This window comes from Cynocephalus volans, chromosome 3 (genome assembly GCF_027409185.1).
Source record: "Cynocephalus volans isolate mCynVol1 chromosome 3, mCynVol1.pri, whole genome shotgun sequence".
Classification (NCBI taxonomy): domain Eukaryota; kingdom Metazoa; phylum Chordata; class Mammalia; order Dermoptera; family Cynocephalidae; genus Cynocephalus; species Cynocephalus volans.
The window spans coordinates 67,884,780-67,905,088 of record NC_084462.1 but is presented as its reverse complement, the minus strand read 5'-3'; the positions used below and the strand labels follow the sequence as shown (position 1 = coordinate 67,905,088).

Sequence of the window (20,309 nt, the reverse complement as noted above, 5' to 3'; positions counted from 1 at the left end):
AAAGACGTTGGATGTTGAATTTTGGTTTGACAGTTCTTTTCTTTCAGCTCTGGAAAAATGTGCCACTTCTTTCTGGTTTCAATAATCTCTGGTGAAGGGCTGGCCCGTGATCATTTGGGAGAGTGTGGTGCTGATAACACCAAGTCAAGGGTTAAGATCCCCTTACCGGTCATCTTTAAAAAAAAAAGAAAAGTCTCTGGTGAGAAATCTGCTGTCATTCACATTATTTTTCTCTTGTAGGCAAGGTATCTTTTTCTTGATTCTATCTTTGTCTTTAGTTTTTGGAAGTTTGACTATTATGTTTCCTGATGTGAATTTCCTGGGCTTTATCCTGTTTGGGGTTCACTCTGCCTTTTTTTTTTTTCTTTTTTCTCTTTCAAGTAGCCTTCATTATATCCATTGAGTAGTCCTTTTATATTTAGTCCTTCAAGTATCTATATTACAATATTTAAATCTCATGATCAAAACAACTAAGAAAGCTGTCTTGTTACAATTGTTTTACATTCCTTATCACCAGGACCTCTGCTAAGAAATGCTAACAGGAAAAATTCAGCCCAATAACTAGTTGCAACAAGTTCTTAATGTGTGCTACTAGGGGAAGTCTCTAGGCCAAAATTATTGTAATCAAATAAACTGTCCTTCTGAACATCAGCAAAAGATCCAGGGTCATGAACCAGTCCAGAAATCCACTGTGATGTTGATAATATTAAGGATTGTGTTGCACAGACAGTAATTTGTGAGAACAAGTACTCAACCTGTCTGTTCTCCAGACTTGTGATACCTCACGTAAGAGCTTCATCTGTTCTACATTCACCTCATTGCCTGTCTCTAGTGTGAAAGATCATTGTGTACTTATCCATGGCAGGCTTTGGCTGGGATATTTTCATTCTATGGAGTTCGACCCTGAGTCTGGGGTCATCATCTTTGCCTCCCCACCCCCAGTAGTTGTTAGAGAATCTGTTCACCATGAAAATTGCTCTCTGCTTAGGGCAGTAATGCCCCCAAAACATCCATCGTAACATAACCCAGTTCTGTTCCTGCCAACCACCAGATGCTTGTGCTGATCTTCACACTTGTAAAGGTTAAAGTCATTCTCAGGCAGCAGGTCTACATTGTGTAATACAAAGCAGTCCCAGTTTTCTTCCTTCAGAGCTTCCAGATAGCCCACATTCAAGAGTTTGGCTCAATTAAACTTTAATTGTTTAATTATTTCCAGCCTGGTAGAAGATGAAGCTGCCATACTCCAGCTGCTGCCTCTGCAAGAAAAGATGAAGATGTTCTAGCAAGTACATCAGGTGTTTCTCTCTGTTCTGTTGGGGAATGAGGATGGTGACCCACTGTAAAGCATTACATTCCTCTGGGTGATACTGGCCTTGACACATTTTGGGATTTTCTGCCTGTCATTCTCCCAAAGTGAGATCTGGTTTGAAAATGAGCTTGTTCTGGCCTCCGAGGTATGGAGACACAGAAGGGCAGCTATCAAGTTCTGTATTTTTCATGGATGCTTCATTAGTCAGAGCTTCTTCTTTCCCCAAAGCTATGGCCTTATTGAAAGTAGCCATGAAATCCTTTGCTTTAGGAATCTCTTGAATAGCACCCACAAAGTAGTTACTGTTGTCCCACCCAACCACAATAAGGCATAAAGTAAAAAGCAACAGTAACCGGAATTTGTAGGAGAGATGGAAAGTTAGGTTGGAGCCCATGTCTTTTATTATGTGAATAATATTTATTTCTTTGCTTTGCTGCAGGCAAGGAAGCTTCAAGTTAAGCTTTTCCAGTCTTATTGCCAACTTGATGACAACCGAAGATGTAATGCCTGCTGTTGCTCAGTCGTTCTGCTCTGAGGATCTTTGCTTTGGATGTTCCTACTCTGAATAAAAGATCTTCAAAGAGATGGTTAGTTCTCAAATTGTCTGCATGCATCTCCTTTTGTAGAAAGGTCAGAACTTGTTGGTCCCCAGCAGATCTCAAGGCTGGAATCAGGCTGGAATCAGATAATCGGTTACCTAGTTGAAATGCTGGGGAAAGATGGCTTCCAGGAGGAAGGGACTTTTTCAGTCTGATGCACTTGGTGGGAAGAGAGGTGCTGGGGTGTGACTCCCGAATCAAGACACGGGGCCTCTCTGGGGGTGACCTCTGGATCTTTCCCCACCTGGCAGAATCTTGCCTGGCTCCCCAGGCCTGCAGCAGAGGCAGCACCGCCTGCACCTGAACCATGCTTCCCACCAAGCTCAGCCTACACAGGCCCCCAGCCTGGTGCTCAGGCTAAGGCAGGACAGCCCCACTGAAGCTGGGCCATGCCAGCCCCCACCCACCCATCCCCAGCCTGGGGACCAACCCTAGCCCATTGCCCGGTGATCCTAGGACGATGCCTGCATCCCAGGAATTTCACATCCTGGATGCCAGTGGAGCCAAGGCTGCATGTACTCACTGCTGACAAGGCCACAACAAGAATCCTGCTCTGCTTTTTTAATCTGTAGATTCATATCTTTTGCTAAATGTGGATTGTTTTCAGCCAATATTTCTTCAAGTACTTTTACAGCCCCATTTTCTTTCTCCTCTCTTTCCAGGACTATAATGACCGTAATGTTAGATATTTTGTTATAATCCCACAGATCCCTGAGACTCTGTTCATTTTTTTAAAGTTTATTTTCTCTCTGTTGTTCAGATTGGGTAAGTCCTATTGTTCTATCATCAAGTTCAATGATTGTTTCCTCTATCATCTTCATTCTGATGTTGAGCCCATCCACTGAGTTTTTCATTTTGGTTGTTTTATTTTTCAGTTCCTAATTTCCCATTTTAAAAAAAAATATTTTCTATTTCTTTGCTGAGACTTTCTATTTTTTAATTTGCTCCAAGTGTGACTGCAAAATGGTGCAGCCTGTATGGAAAATGGTATGGAGGTTCCTCAAACAATTGCAGATAGATCTACCATATGACCCAGCTATCCCACTGCTGGGAATATACCCAGAGGAATGGAAATCATCAAGTCGAAGGTATACCTGTTCCCCAGTGTTCACTGAAGCACTCTTTACAATAGCCAAGAGTTGGAACCAGCCCAAATGTCCATCATCAGATGAGTGGATACAGAGAATGTGGTACATCTACACAGTGGAATACTACTCTGCTATAAAAAAGAATGAAATACTGCCATTTGCAACAACATGGATGGACCTAGAGAGAATTATATTAAGTGAAACAACTCAGGCACAGAAGGAGAAATATCACATGTTCTCACTTATTTGTGGGAGCTAAAAATAAATAAATAAATACACAAACAACTGGGCGGGAGGGAGAAGACACAACAATTACAATTCCTTGAAGTTGATATGACAAGCAAACAGAAAGGACATTGTTGGGGGGAGGAGAGGGAGGAGGGAGGGAGGTTTAGGTAATGGGCCACAATAATCAACCACATTGTATATTGACAAAATAAAATTAAATTAAAAAAATAAAAATAAAATAAATTTGCTTGAAGTGTGTTTTTACCTGCTCATTGATGCATTTTGTAATGGCTGCTTTAAAAACTTTGACAGATAATTCCAACATCTGTGTTATCTCAGTGTTGGTGCCTATTGATTGTCTTTTCTCATTAAAGTTGAGATTTTCCTGGTTCTTCGTATAAGGAGTGATTTTTTATTGATTTATGAACATTTTGGATATTTTATTATGAGGATTTACTTAAGTCTTCTGTTTAGTAGGCTTCCTTGACCCCACACCAGTGGGGAAATAGGGACACTGCTTCACTACTGCCAGGTAGGGTTAAAGTTAATGTTCCCTGCCAAAATTACCCTGAATGGGAGGAAAGGCAGCCTTATTACTGCTGGGTGGAAGTGGAAGCTTCCAACTAGACTCCTTTTTTTTTTTTTTTTTTTAAAGATGACTGGTAAGGGGATCTCAACCCTTGACCTGGTTTTGTCAGCACCACGCTCACCCAGTGAGCTAACCGGCCATCCCTATATAGGGATCCGAACCCATGGCCTTGGTGTTATCAGCACCACACTCTCCCAAGTGAGCCACGGGCCGGCCCTAGCTAGACTCCTATAACACCACTCCATCAGGGAGAGAGAGGAGTCGCATGTGGCCGCCACTGAACCCACAGAAGTATTTGTTAATGCTGGGTGGGAATGAAAGTCCTAGCTTCCCATTTGGCCTTCTCTGACACTACCTTGGTGGCAGAGAGGAGAAAGGGCGGGTTATAGCCATAGCCTAGACTAATTGAATCAGAATTGCTGAGGTGGGACCCAGGTATCCGCATGTTTTAAAGTTCCCTTGTCCATTCCAATGTGTGTACAAGCAAGGCTCAGAACTACTGTTTTAGAAGTTCCTTTAGTGAAGGAACTATTGGTGGTAAACTCTGCTTTGCTTTATTTACTTACTTATTTGTTATTGAAACATAGTTGATTGTACATATGTGTGGGGTAAAGAGTTGGATATCAATACCTGTGTGCCATATGTGATGTATTTTGCTTCTGTGAAATATTTTTATTTTGGCCCACTTCTTGAATGGTAACTTAATGAATATATGTTTACTTTCTCTCAATACCTTGAATATATTATTTCACTACACTTTGGTTTCCATTTTTGCTTATGAGAAGTTAACTGGTAGTCAATTTGTCATTTCTCTGCAGGTAGTTGGCTTTTCTCTATGACTGCTCTTAAAATCTTTTGATTTCTTTTGGTAATCTTCACTTTTACAATGATGTGTTTAAGTATATAACTCTTTTTTAAAAAAAAATTCTTGAAATTTCTTATGCTTTCTAAATCTACACATTTATGTTTTTCCTCAATGCTGGAGAATCTCCAGTCATTGTTTCCTCAATTACTGTCTTTCTCCCATGTGGTCTGATGTGCTGCTGTTGCGATGTGATGCTCAGGATTTCCTGTCCCTTCCCCTTCAGTAAAGGATGCATTGTTATAGTTCTGGGTGTGCTGTGGGTGAACAGCCTCCAACTGTCAACACCTTCAGCGATTGCTTCAAGATCATGCCCCTTCCCAGGGCAGCCCACACCCAATGACTGATCAATATGGGATTATAAATGTCTGGCTATCTGCGCAAATCAGAACAATTCTGAAGGCTGTTCTAGCATCAGAGTTTCCTATGGGGTAAACTGTAGCTGTTGTCAGCCTTGAATCACAGCTCATTTTTTCCCTCTACCTACTCCTGCTTCCTCCCTCTCCCTTTTGTAGGAATTGATACCAAAGGCACCCATAAATAAATATATTGCATGCTAACCTTGGTCGAAGAGGCAGCTTCTTGGGGAACCAAACCGGTAATATCCCAGTCTTTCTAGTTTTCCTTCTGAAACTCTGATTAGATATAGCTGATCATCTCACTCTGTCTACCTGTCTCATTACCTCTTACACAGTTTCCACCACCTTGACTTTCTCTGATGCATTCTGGAAAATTTCCTAAGAGCTATCACTTTAAATAAGCTCACTAATTTTTTTCCAGCTATTTTTATTATGAATTATTAAGTTATTGATTTATGAAATTTGCTAGGACCACATTGCCTTGGGAAAATTTAATAACACATGTTCTAGAAAAAAAGTATAAAATCTTTATTTTAATAAGTTTATAAAACCTTTCTTGAAGGTTTGGTACATCTCTTCCACACAAATATTTGGTATTGGGATAATTTTTTCTTTTCCATGAGCCATTTTTGGTAATTAATATATTCCTTCAAAAACTAACTGTATTGCAGTGTTAAATGTATTTGCGTAATGTTTTACCTGATAATTTTCTCAATTTTTTATCTCCTCTATCCCTGCAGCTACATCTTGTTTCTTATTCTTAAAATTTTTTCTTCTCTCTTTTTTCTTCTTCATGGTTAACTAAAACTTGAATTTTACAAGTCATCTTTTTGTATTAGTGATCAACTCTGTTGCATTTTTTCTATTTTATTAATTTCTACATTCATCTTTATTGCATCTTTTACTATTAATTACTTGTCCTAAGGGAGGGAGTGGCTCTCTGAAGCAACTAGTTGCACCTACTCTGATTTTTACTGGTTTATCTGATACTGTGATGATTTCACCTCATATATCTACTATTTAATCTACCCTGATGCCATTCTTATTCCAGTAATCTTTTCTGGGTCAAAGTTTCATTTTTAATCTTATCCTACCTAATATATGTCTTAGAGAAAGTATTCATAATATTTGATGCAATTCTCATATTTACTCCATTATGGAATATATGTAATAATTTCTATGATTTGGGACAGGAGAGGGAAGCTGGAGCTTGTCCTCAGTTTGCCAACCTCATAAAACGTTGATTCTCTGTTTCTGGGGTGTGAAGTTTTATAAATATGTATTAATTTAGCTATAATTTGTGCATCCTCTATATCCTACACCCTTTATATGCCATATCAGTGTGAGGGAGGTGGGTTATATTCTTGCAATAACTTTCCTAACAAATGTATTTCATTCAATTTGCATATATGCATGCACCCATTTTTTTCTACCAATTTTTGTGTTACATTGTTTGAGGATAAGTTATGCTGAATTTTAAGATTTATACAGATTATATCTTTATTGATAGTTTACCTCCACAACATAAAGTTATCCTCACAATTAGGTCTCAAGCTATTTATATTTAATTTAAAATTGTATTGTTTTGCCACCTATTACTCTCTTTTACTTTGAGATTGGCAGACATATCTTTGCCTAACCTTTTATTACCAGTTAACAGACATGGAAAGAGAGTGAAACACCATGATTGACCAGAAAGTAGTAAGAGCTCATTGTTCATAAATCAATGTCTCCCTGAGGACTTTAAACAGTGGCAGTGAGAATCAATCCCTGAGACAAGGAGATGGATGTGACCAGGAACAAGGGCACATGCTGTGCTGCAGTTCCCCATCTATTTGTCATGGTGATAATACCTGTGTGCCAAAATACTCAGTAATACTGAATCTTACTCTTGCATAAGGTCTCATGAGAAGGACAGCTTGTCTGCAAGGAGAGAGCTTGAGAACCAGGTGGAGAACTCTGTAACCCAATTGGTGATGTTTCCAATCAAACCCTGGAGAACCTATCAGGGTTTCTGTAGGACCTAACTAGCATAATTGGTGGTGCTGGCCTGTAGTCAGTTCAAACAATTTCAGGGTAGATCAAGGTAAAAGATATAATCACGAGGTGGCAGTAGTACACAATAAATTTTATTAGGGTGGTGCTTTGATAGATTTGCATGGGGGTTGGTGGAGTCCCTCAAAGCAGGGGACCTTCCAAGAGTAACTATGTAGAGGCCACCTCCTAGAAGGGGAGGAGGGGAAAGGAACTCGTCGGGGAGAGGGGTACTAAAGAGGGGACTTACATTTCTAGGTGATGCTGCTCAGCAGCATGTTGGGGAGTCTTGGGGTCAGAAAGCTCTGAAAGAAAGTAGTGGCTTGGGGTATTTATATCCCAGGGGTTTATCTTATTTATTGCTAGCAGATGTTTGGTTCAGTTTCATGGGGTATGCAAAGCAAGCAGGCTGTAAATGGCTACAAGTCTGTTTATCTGGGCTACATTTAAAACAAGTGGATGTGTAAAAACTTACGTTCGGCACCAGCTAGCTTTTGAGCTAATGGGTCCCAGCCCTCTGAAGAAGTAAACAATATAGGCTCAATATACAGAAGATATTTTCGACTCATTTGTATAACATGGCATCAGCACCAGCACTGCAGATATGTGTCACCATCTCTTAGGTGCTGGCCATTCTGGGTTTGTTCTCCCAGATACACGTGTCTCTTCAACCTGCAGTTTTAAGCCTTTTTTGTTTCAGAAAAAGTTTATTAAAGTATAGTTTTAGTATATGTTCTGTTCCATTGCTTTGTTTTACTTTTCAGGAAATACTGTCATACGTATGTTAGATCTTCTTTGCCTATTTTGTTTTTCTATAACTTTCTCTCCTTTTTTATCTCTTTCTTCTTTAAAAAATTCTTTGACATGTTGGCTGGTTAACTCAGTTGGTTAGAGCACAGCCTTATAACTCCAAGATCACAGGTTTGGATCCCCATATTGGCCAGCCACCAAAAAAAAAAATAATTATTATTATTTTAAAAATGTTCTCCATTTAATATTGTTTGTCTGAAGATATTATTCATCATCATTTTTCTTGCATTCCATCTCCTTTAGACTTTATTTCTAAAATAACTTTTCATTTATTCTTATTTCTTTCTGAGTTCTGTAACCTCAGATTTTTAAAATCCTCTTTTTTTCCAATCATCACATTTCTAAATTTTTCTAATGCTTATTCATATTGATTTTCCATAGTTCCTTTCATTTCCTTAATAGTTTTCTTCTGTTTTGTGGGTAAATCTTTCTGTCATGCTTTCATTGCTAGTAGGGACATTACTGTATTCCTTATTCTCTTCCATTTTATAATGACTATATATGGGATTCAACTGAGGTCAGTTTTAATTGCTCGTTTTTAAGTGCAGTGAGTTTTTCTGCTTAGAAGGAGCAATGGGAAGAATAGCTTTTCTAGCTTCAAAGTTTTATAGTTTCTTTTCTTAAAAGTGATAAAAATATGACCTCTAACTTCTGAGATATGCATTCTCTACTGCCTCACCCACTTTCATCTGGACCTTCTCTCTCTCTCTCTCTCTGCCCTTATTTTCCATGCCCAGATCTATTTGGATTCTAATCTCAGCAGTTCCTCATCAGTTTAGGCTTTATCCTGGGAGGAAGCGTTGAATGGTTCGTCTCAAGATCTAATAAGACTCAGACCACTTCAACACCTGCAGAACTTACCTGTATTCACTTGCAAGTTGAGCATGCACAACTTCCTCCTAGTTTTTGGTGCTATTCTCAGATTGTACTTCCCATTTACTACCTATTGTTTATTTGAGGGTTCTCCTATTCTCAGAAATGTTAGATCCCCTCATTGCCTTCCCTTTGCTTTTTCCTGCATAGATGCTGAATATGTTTCAGTTTTGTAGGTATTGATGATTTATCCCTAAATGCTAGTATTTTGGGGTTTGTAGGGTGGTATCCTGTCACTCAGTTAAAAAAATTTTTTAAACAGCTTTATTGAGATATTATTGAAGACAATAAAATGTACATAAAGTGCATAATTTGATAAATTTTGACATATGGGCTCATGAAATTATTACCACAATAGAGTGAATAGATCCATCATGTTCAAAGATTTCCTTTTGATCCTACACAATCTCTCCCTTCTGTTTCATCCTGCCTCCCCCATCCCCTAGCAACCACTGATATACTTTTCCACTGTAGTTTGTATATAGTTTTGTATAAACAGAATCATACAGTATATACTCTTTTTTATGACTTCTTCCATTTAGCAAATTATTTTTGTTCACCTATGTTGTTGTGTGCATCAATGTTTCATTTCTTTTTATTGCTGTGTAGTATTCCTTTGCAAGTATATACCACTATTTGTTTATCCATTCAACTTTTGATGGACAGTTGGGTTGTTTCTGGTTTGGGGCTATTAAAATTCTGCTATGAATACTCCTTTACAACTCTTTTTTTTTTTTTTTTTTTTAAAGATGACTGGTAAGGGGATCTTAACCCTTGACTTGGTGTTGTCAGCACCACACTCAGCCCCAGTGAGCGAACCGGCCATCCATATATGGGATCCAAACCCGGGGCTTTGGTGTTATCAGCACCGCACTCTCATGGGCCAGCCTGTTTACAACTCTTTTCATGGACATTTATTTCCTTTTCCTTTGGGTCAATACTAAGGAGTGGAATGGCTGAATCATGTGACAGATGTATTTTTAACTTTTCAAGAAACTGTCAAACTGTTTTCCAAAGTGGTTGTATCATTTTACATTCTTACCAGCAGTATATGAGAAAATTCAGTTCCTCCACTTGCTCACCAACACTTGTTATAGTCAGTCTTTAAAATTTTAGCCTTACTAATAACTGCATAGTGGTATCTCACTGCGATTTTAATTTGCATTTCCCTAATGATTAATGATGTTGAGAATCTTTTAATGTGCTTATTTACCATCTGTTGAAATCTTTTCTCCATTTGAAAAATCTGGGCTGTTTGTTTTCTTATAATTAAGTTTTGGGAGTTCTTTATATACTGTAGTTCCAAGTCCTTTATCAGATTTATGGTTTGCAAAGATTTTCTCCCAAGTCTGTGCTTGACTATTCAAGCTCTTAATGGTGGCTCTTGAAGAGCAGTTTTTAATTTTAATTTTTGTAAAGTCAAATTTATCAAGTTGTTGTTTAATGTATTATGCTTTAAAGAAATCTTTACTTAAACCAAGGACACAAAGACATTCTCCTACATTTTCTTTAAAATATTTTATGGTGTTAGGTTTTGCATTTAGGTCTAAGAATTATTTTTTGTTTATTTTTGTGTATGATGTGAGGTACAGATCAAGTTCATTCAAAAATTTTCTCCTCTCCACCCGCTTCCCTAAAGGGACATGAAAATCAACTACAATGTATACTAAGAAGTAAAAAAAAAAAAAAAAAATTCTCCTCTTTTTACACATAAAGAAAACAAGACACCAGTGGAACCCAGATCTCTGGCCAGAGTTCTTTTCCACACATAATGGCAACACTCATAATAATTGGGTATATTCTATAAGCTCCACCTTAGGCATTTTTTATTTGTTTTTATAATATGCTATATTATTATTACATAAATATCTATAGCACATCTCTTTAGTAAGCAATACTAGATTTAAATTCATAAAACTCAAGAAACATATGTTTTCCCACCAGTACAATCTTGAATACAAGAGGTGAAGGTGGAAATCTTATTTTATTCCCAATACCAAGGGAAAACATTCAGTCTTTCATCATTAAATATGATGTCAATTGTAGATTTTTTTGTAGGTACCCTCTATTAGGTTGTGAAAGTTTCTGTTTCCACAGTGTTGACAGTTTTTATCATGAATAGGTTTTCTATTTTGTCAAAAGCTTTTTCTGTGATTGTTGAGATGAGAATGTGGTTTTTGTCCTTTATTCTATTAATATGCTGTATTTCATTAACTGATTTTAGATTTTTTTCTTTTGCATATGGGTGTCCAGTCGTTCCAGCACCCTTTGTTCAATAGAATCTCTTCTCCATTGAATTACCTTTGCTTCCTTGTCAAAGACTATATTTTTTGGGTCTATTTCAGGGTTCACTATTCTGTTCCATTGATCTATTTGTCTCTTCTTTTACTAAATACCAAACTGTCTTGATTACTGTAGCTTCATAGTAGGTCTTGAAGTTTGGTATTGTCAGTCCTCCAGCGTTGCTCTCCTTCAGTATTGTTTTGGCTATTCTTGGTCTTTTGCCTTTCTATACAAACTTTAGAATCAACTTGCCAATACCCACAAAGTAACTTTCTGGGATTTTGACTGGGATTGCATTGAATCTATAGATCACACTGGGAAAAACTGAAATCTTAACAATATTGAGTCTTCTTATTCACAAGCATGGAATACCTCTCCATTTATTTATATATTTGATTCCTTCATTAGACTTTTATAGTTTTCCTCATATAGATTTTGTCCTTTTTAAAAAAAATTATACCTAAATTTTTTTGGGGGTGCTAATGTAAATTGTGTTGTGTTTTTAATGTCAAATTCCACTTGTTTATTGCTGGTATATAGAAAATTAATTGCCATTTGTATATCTGCCTTGTATCCTGCAACCTTATTATAAATGCTTCATTAGTTCTAGGAGGTTTTTTTTCTTCTTCAGTTCTTTGGGATTTTCTTCATAGACAATCATGTCATCTGTGAGCAAAGACAGTTTTCTTTCTTCACAATCTGTATACCTTTTATTTCCCTTTCTTGTTTTATTGGATTAGCAAAGACTTCCAATAAGACGTTGACTAGGAGCGGAGAGAGAACATCCTTGCTTTGTTCCAATTTTAGGGAAAAGCATCTACTTTCTCACCTGTATTATGGTAGCTTTAGGTTTTTGTAGACTGTTTTAAATGAAGTTGAGGGAGTTCCCCTCTATTCCTAGTTTGCTGAGGTTTATTTGTTTTTTTTTTTAAATCATAAATGAGTGTTTGATTTTTGTCAAATGATTTTTCTGCATCTGTTGATATGACATGATCATATTATTTTTTCTCTTTAGCTTGTTGATGTGACAGGTTGCATTAATTGATTTTCTAATGTTGAACTAGCCTTGCATACCTGAAATAAATCTCACGTGGTCATGGTGTATAATTCCTTTTACACATTGGATTTGATTTGCTAATATCTTTTTGAGTATTTTTGTATCTATGTTTATGAAATGTATTTGTAGTTTTCCTGTCTTGTAATATCTTTGCCTGGTTTGGGTATTAGAATAATGCTGGACTCAGAATGAGTAAGGAAGTACTCCTTATTTTCTGGAAAAAAATGTAGAGAATTGGTGTCAATTTCTTCCCTAAATTTGTGGCAAAATTCTCGAATGAACCCATCTAGGTCTAATACTTTCTATTTTGGATATTAATTATTGATTAAAATTCTTTAACAGATAGAGGCCTATTCAGATTATCTACTTCTTGTGTGAATTTTGATAGATTGTGTCTTTCAGGGAATTGGTCCACTTTATCTAGGTTGTCAAATTTGTGGGCATAGAGTTGTTCATAATATTTCTTTATTATCCTTTTAATGTTCATGGAATCAACAGTGTTGGCCTCTCTCTCATTTATGATATTAATTTTTGTCTTTTCTTTTTTTTCCTTGGTTAGCCTGGCTAAAGTTTTATTCATTTTATTGACCTTTTCAAAGAAGCAGCTTTTGGTTTTGTTTATTTTTTTCCATTTATTTTCCTATTTTCAATTTCATTGATTTATGTTCTAATTTTTATTATTTTTCTCTGCTTACTTTGGATTTAATTTGCTTTTCTTTTTCTCATTTCCAAAGAAGGAAGCTTAGATTATTGATTTTAGATTTCTCCTTTTCTATTTTTTAAAATTTATTTTTATTAGCATATTCATTGTTACAGATTATAGTTATTCTTTATGACCCTTATCCAATCCCCCCAGATTTCTCCTTTTCTAATACATACATTCAATGCTATAAATTTCTAAGCACTGCTTTTACTGCATCCCACAAATTTTGGTAAGTTGTATTTTCATTTAGTTCGAAATATTTTCAAAATTTCTCGAGTCTTTTTCTTTGACCCATGTGTTATTCAGAAGTGTGTTATTTAATCTTCAGGTATTTGAGGATTTTCCAGCTATATTTCTGTTATTAAATTCTAGCTTAATTTCATCATGGTCTGAGAGTATATATTGTATGATTTCGATGTTTTTAAATTTGTTAAGGTGCATTTTATGTTCCAGAATGTGGTCTATTTTGGTGAATGTTCCAGGTGAACTGGAGATAAATGTATAGTCAATTGATGTTGCTATTCAGTTCAACTATGTCACTACTAATTTCCTGCCTGCTGGATCTGTTAATTCCTGATATAGGAGTGTTGAAGATTCCAACTATAATAGTGGATCTGTCTACTTCTCCTTGCAGTTCTATCAGTTTTTCCCTCATGAATTTTGATGCTCTGTTGTTAGGGCATACACATAAAGGATTATGTCTTCTTAGAGAATGAACTTCTTTATCATTTTGTAATGCTCTTCTTTATTTGACAATTTTCCTTGCTCTGAAGTTGGCTCTATCTAAAATTAATACAGCTACTCCAGCTTTCTTGTGGTTAGTGTTAGAATGATACATCTTTCTCCATTCCATTACTTTTAATATGTCTGTGTCTTTATATTTAAAGTAGATTTTTTATAGACAACATGCAGTTGGGTCTTGTTTTTCCTATTCACTCTAACAATTCCTGTCTTTTAATTGGTGTATTCAGATCATTCACATTTAAAGTTGCCCTTACTCTTTTTTTTTCTTTTTGGGGGGTCTTCCATTCTTCTTCTGCCTTCTCTGATTTGAACTGACCATTTCATAAGATTCCATTTTCTCTCCTCTCTTAGCATAGCAGTTATACTTCTTTTAAAAAAAATTTTAGTGGTTGCCCTAGAGTCCACAATATACGTTTACAGCTAATCCAAGGCCATTTTCAAACACTATATTGCTTCACATATAGGACACGTACCTGATAACAGAGTATTTCCAATTCCTCTATCCTATTTCTTATAACATCGTTGTCATTTATTTCATCTATCCATAAGGTACAATCACTGAATACATTATTGGTATTATTTTGAACAAATAGTTATTTGTTACATCACTTAAGATTAAGAAAAATAAAATGTTTTATTTTACCTTCACCTCCTCCTTCTCTAATCCTCTTTCTTTCTTCGTGTAGGCCCAAGTTTCTAACCTATATCATTTTCTTTGTCTGTGAAGAACTTCTTTTAGCTTTCTTGCAAGGCAAGTCTACTGGTGATAAATTTCCTCAAGTTTTGTTGGTCTGAGAACATTTATTTCTCCTTTACTCTGAAGTATAATTTTGCTAGAATTCTACTTCAGAATTCTAGGTTGGTGGGGATTTTTTTCTTCTTTCTTTTTAAAGCATTTCATTCCACTCTCTTCTTTCTTGCATGTTTTCCGAAGAGAATTCAAATATAATTCTTATCCTTGTTCTCTTTTTTTTTTTTTTTTTTGTCTTTTTCGTGACCGGTACTCAGCCAGTGAGTGCACCGGCCATTCCTATATAGGATCCGAACCCGCGGTGGGAGTGTCGCCGTGCTCCCAGCACCGCACTCTCCCGAGTGCGCCACGGGCTCGGCCCTTATCCTTGTTCTCTATAGGCAGGTGTTACTTATCCTCTGAATTCTTTTTTTGGTATTTATCCTGTTTGGTGCTCTTTGAGATTTCTGGATCAATGGCTTGTTGTCTGTTATTAATTTTGGAAAACTCTTCATCCTTATTACTTCATTATTATTCTCTTCACGTCCCTCGTTACTTCTAATTATAAGATAGGAATTGTGTTTAAAAAGATTTTTAGAAATACTTGAAGGTCTAGGGAGATATTTTCCTTCTCCAGAATGGATTTTCATTTGTTTCTGGAAGGCATAGAGGGGCTCTAGCAATTTGAGAAAATCAAACTAATTTTAGCAATTGAGATGCTTCAAAGCTAAGCAGTCTCTGCAATGACTAGTCTATTTCAAATTCACTCTTATTTCTAGAATTTGGTCTTTTGAGGTCTCAATCCAAAGAGTGGAGAGTTTTCCAGGGTCCTTTTTGTGGGTCCAGAACAACAACTTTTAAACCCCGGCCCTGTGAGATTGTCAAAAGAGCTTCACAGCATTTTAGCCTTATTTGGAATTGGCAATTGTACCCAGAGTGGACATGGCCCAAAATGCTAGGCTTACAATTCTGGATTTTAGTTTTTCTCATATCTCATCCAAGTAATGTTTCATTACATTCTATCATTCCAATGCCTTCAAGCTTTTACAATCATCTCCAGGCACAAGACTGTCCCAAATTATCTAGTTCATCATTATGAAAAAGTAGCTTTCATTTCTTAAATTGTTTTTAACTTTTTCTTGTATGTATGTATGTATGCATTTTTACTTATAGTTGAATAAGCTAGAGTTTCCTAAACCAGCTATTAGCATAGGATACAGGTAATTTGGAGTTTTTAGGTTCTCCTTTTTTCACTGGAGATATAGTGCATTTTGTTTTTGAATTCATCTCGTTGCTCTCTGTGGTTTTCACAGAAATTGTAAGATTTGAAACCATGTGTCTATCATGTTCCTACAAGAACCAGAAGTCACCTCACTGATTTGTATTGTATCCTCTGTATGTTTTCAAGTTTATGTAAGCCTCTTTCTAGATCTGTTTTATGGGTTTGTCTATTTCTGCACCAATACCACTGTCTTGATAATTATAGTGTAATGACTCTTGATATCTGGCATTTTCATGATGACATTCAAAAGAATTAATGTCTGGAGTTCCAGTAAAGATGGAGGAATAGACGGTCCCCAGCGTTACTCTCTCCCACAAATCAACCAATTTACAACTATAAAAATGTAACATCAGCCAACCTGGGGCCGTTGTATCTCAGGGGAAGAGGAGGAGAGACCTACGGAGTTCATGAAGGCGGGAGAAACCACGATGAGAGAAAGAAAAAGCTGCTCTGAGTGTTTCAGGCCGCAGCTGCTTTAATGCTGGAGCCACTGAGCGCATGGAGCAGGAGCCGGCAGAAGCTGCAGCTGTGCCCTTCAGATGGAGTTACTTGGAGGCAGCAGGGGAGAAGGGGACCTTGGTGGCCCCCAGGATAGTAAGACCACTAATAGGGTTCCCACGGACCCATGAAGGAGTGATGAGCTAGAACAGCTGAAAAAAGGGAGCCATTCAGAGGACGGTGAATCAACAGGCACACTGGGAGAACACTGGGGCACAGCAAGGACAGCCGATCTGCCCCCAATCAGCGCAGGACCACTCAGAGGAGATTGGTCGGGAATGCAGAATTGCATGGGGTGCAGTTTGATGAAAAACTCAGGCCCAGATCAGAGTTTCTACACAACCCAGGTGCACCAAGTCTCTGGAGAGCCGGAAGTACCTATAAGGTCAACCATTAAACCCTGAGCTGCACAAAAAGCCTTTCCTAGGGAAATAGCAGCAAAGTAGCAATTTAGGTCAACAACACAGCTCAAGTACTGGTTCACACAGGAAGTTCCCTGGTGTTAGAAGCAAGCAAAGGACAAAAAATTAGTTCTGGTCCAGGCACACCACCAGTGCCTTGGGACCCACCAGGGGACATGAAGCACAGAGCCAGGTACAGGACCCCCACCCACAACCACTCACACTGCCAGCACATTGGGGCCCACTTGGGGGCCCAGGGCACGCAGCCAGGGACTGGTCCCCCACCTACAACCAGGCACACTGCGCCAGCTCCTCAGGGCCCACCTGGAAACCTGAGGCATAGAGAAGGGGAACGGAACCCCCTCCCCACAACCAAGCACACCATGCCAGTGCCTCAGGATCCACCTGGGGTCCCGAGGCATGGATCCGGGGACCAGACCCCTCTCCCACAACCAGGCATACTGCACCAATGCCTCACGACCCACCCAGGGACCCAAGGCATGGATCTGGGGACCAGACACTCCCCACAACTAGGCACACTGCCAGCACCAAGGAGCATGCCAAAAATATCACCTCCATGTGGGTGGCCCACCACAGCCACAATAACCGTGGCTGCCGCAAAAGCAGCTAGATGCCACAACCACCACGCAGACAGTCTGCCAGCCACTGGAGTGCATTGACACAAGGAGAGTCACCAGCAGAGATAAAGAAGAGGATGTCTCTCTCCACAAAGCCCATTTCAGAGTGACAGAAGAAGCATCTGCTTTATGATAATACTGGGGGACCTGGTCACACCTCTCAGCATTGGACATCTAGGCAACAAATCAACAGAGTAACCATTATTCTTTCAGAAGGAGAGAAGAAATCTATGGTAATTAGAGGGGGGAGGGGAAGAGAGAGGAGCATGGGAAGAGATTGAACAAGATGCATAAAGAATAATTATGATTTGTAACAATATATATGCCAGTAATATTGATTTGATCAACATATCTCAGTGTTGAACCCCCAAAATAAGTATAATCAATTTTGACTCAATAAAAATAAAAAATAAAAAAATTACTGTCTGCATTGCCCAATTAGAATAGATGTTGGCCATAAATCCTGTGTGTGAGTGTGTGTGTAAGATCTTATATAAGATAGCTAAAGATATGTCTGGGTATAAACGAGATCATTTGGAAGTGTGTACTGCCCGGATATCAACTCTATTCCATATTGCAAACTTTTCTTATCTTAAAAATTGAATTTGTTATTCTTGGCCCTTTATTCTTCCACTTACTTTAAAATCAGCTTCAAGTTCCAAAATTAAAAAAGGAAAATTGAATTTTAATTGGAATCACATTGAATCTACAAATTAATTTAAAATCCTTGTAATATTGTTTTCTCATTCATGAACTGTTATATCTGTATCTGGGTCTTCTGTGTTTTTCTAAATGTTTAATAATTTTCTCCATAAAGTTTTTATATGTCTTTTATTAGATTTATTCCTAGGATCATATAATTGCATATCATTGTTACATGAGGCATGCTGATATTTATCTAGACTCACATAAGTCAAAAATTGAATGCATATGTGGAGATGTGTAACATGATATGATGTTATCTTTTTTTTGCTTAAAGCAGTTTCAGTTATGTCCTTGCAACTAATACAGGTGAGTGTCAGGAAATGATTATAGAGAGCTCAAGAGACACATCATGTTGAAGGGGAAGACTGGTATGCCCTGCTGAGTAAATTGGACAATGGGGTGATTTTGAGAAATTAAAAGCGGGAAAGTGACATAATCTGATTTGCAGTTTAAAAAGATGGTTCTGAAAGACTTGAGGCAGGTGTATCCGTTAGGATCCTATTCTAAGTTCAGGGGAGACGCATTAAGCCTAAACAAAGACAGTGGCAGCGTAGATAGGCATAAATGGATCTAAGGGTTATTGATATAGATTGGGCATGCCTTGGTGACAATTATGATAGGAAGGAGTTAAAAATGATTTCCAGATTTTGGCTATAATGACTAGTGGAATAGTGGCATAAGGAGCGGAGTAGGGTACAATGAAGAAAGAAAATTCTGCCTGGAACATGAGCTTAAAGTATGTGATGGACATTCTGGTGCTATGAAGTAGATGTTGGCTACCTGAGTTTTGAGTTCAGAGGAGACATACACACACAGAGACACATAGCTGAAGATTTGTCTAAGTGTAAATGAGACCACTTAGAAGAAAGCAGAGAAGAGGAAAGAAGACAAACCCTTAGAAACATGATTGGTTGTGGGATGGGAGTTTACTGGAGTCAGTGATAGAGGTTGAGAAAGGGTGATGAAAGCTGTGGGAGAAAACTCTGGAAAGAACAGTGTCACTAAGTCTAGGAAGAATTTCAAAGAGGGAATGATCAAAATCTCAAAATATGAGGAAAGGCCAAGTGATGTTTTACTTACTAATGAGAAATGTCCCTTGATTTGGCAACAGGTAGGCTACTGTTTGCCTTGGTGACAGCGGCCCTTGTGAGGACTTCAGCCTAATTGCAGGGTCCTGAGGCCAGAATGGAAAGTGAAGAAATGGAGACAAACTTGCAACTGTTTCAGGCAACTTGACTGAGAAAAGCAGGATGAAGAGGTTTTAATGTTATTTGTTTAAAGATAGAGGAGGAAATAGACTCAAGTCTAGATATAGTTGAGTCCCCAGCTTTATAACTAGGTGTGTATGTGTGTCCAAGAGCAGGAAGATGCCTGGTGTGGTACATAGCAGTGGCCGATGGCCAGGTACACTAGAGAGTAGAGTTAACTAGCTGAGCTTGGAGCCATCGTCCCCGAGGACAAATCCTGGTTCGGCGTAGCTGTGTAACTATAAACAAATCACTTAGCCTTTCCATGTCTGTTTCCTCATCTGTCAAATGAGGGTAATACCAATACCTACTGGGATGAAGATTAAATAAATTAACTCTCAGTAAGGTGCTTAAAAAGTGCCTGCGCAGTAAGCTCATAAAAATGAAGAAGCACTTTTGTCCCTTTCCCCTAGCTGGATCTCTATGTGTATCTTCCTTCAGAGTTCTGACTTATGTGAGTCTGGATAAACATTAACAGTGGACTCTGAATTTCTTTGTTCAAATACCCTCTCTTTCATAATGGATTACCCAGACACGCAGCCACACACTGACTCCCACTCTGCAGCACCCCAGCAGAGCAGAAACCCTCTTCCCACCAGCTCTGCCGCCAGCAGCTCTGCCTCCTCTCATGCACTCCTTTTCTTGAGTGGCTTCCAAAACGACCCCTTCTAATGTGCTATAAAGTGAGCCATAAAGAGTTTATTAACAATGAAGAAAAATCACAGCTAAGTATCAGATACTCCAGGGGAAAAGAGATTTAAAATTAATTCTAGAAAGTAGTTATTTTGGGGGAAGGAAGGGAATAGGACCAGGAAGGGAGACATTTATGTTTCATCTCTTTTAAAAAAATCTGAAGCAAATATGACTATTGACATGTGATAAAGCTGGGTAGTTTCACCATTTATTATTTTATTCTCTACACTTTTCTGTTTGTAACATTTGAAATCATTAAAAAATAAGAGTATTTATTTACTGGGGTAGGGAAGACATAACATGTATGTGGTTAGAGTAGAGTGCTTACTGTGGGAAAAAAACAAGGCTCATGGACATTTTAGTTTTAAAAAGTTTGAAAAACGCAGAAACACACACACTCAAGGACTGCTTCAAAAAGGATATTTAAAAACAATTGTGAGGACTGTGAGGGTTTATATATATAGTTAGTGTAAATAGTAGTGAAAAAATTCAACAAATAAATAACTCACTGAAATTAGATAATTTGTATTTATATGTTCATATATCTGTAACAGTATGGGGAAGGATACTAACTTTC

At 37.8% G+C, this 20,309-nt stretch overlaps 1 pseudogene; it reads right to left on the bottom strand.

The window, feature by feature from the left end:
- Positions 1-666: 666 nt before the first annotated feature.
- LOC134374083 (beta-1,4-galactosyltransferase 4-like) lies at positions 667-1,703 on the bottom strand (annotated as a pseudogene).
- Positions 1,704-20,309: the final 18,606 nt, after the last annotated feature.